Below are 298 nucleotides of genomic sequence, written 5' to 3' on the forward strand. Positions count from 1 at the left end.
CCGCCAGCCTGCAGCGGGACGAGGGCCAGGGTGGTGCAAGGGCACCAGTGCCTGGTGCAGCAGGGGTGGGCAGAGTGTTTGGGCACGTCCCCAGGCCAGGGGCCAGGATGGAGCCCCTTAGAAGCAGCAATGGGGATGGTGGAGTGCAGCCCCTGAGAGTCTGTTTTTGGAGCCCTTGGGTAGAGCAGGGTGAGCTGTGGGCAGTGGGGCAGCGGTGGGGGGGTGAGGGGAATTGCCCATGGACAGGGGATGTAGCTCAGGGGAATAGCGCTTGCTTTGCATGTAAGAGGCCCTGTGT

The sequence above is a fragment of the Fulmarus glacialis genome, unplaced genomic scaffold (genome assembly GCF_000690835.1).
Source record: "Fulmarus glacialis isolate BGI_N327 unplaced genomic scaffold, ASM69083v1 scaffold27957, whole genome shotgun sequence".
Taxonomy (NCBI): Eukaryota; Metazoa; Chordata; class Aves; order Procellariiformes; family Procellariidae; genus Fulmarus; species Fulmarus glacialis.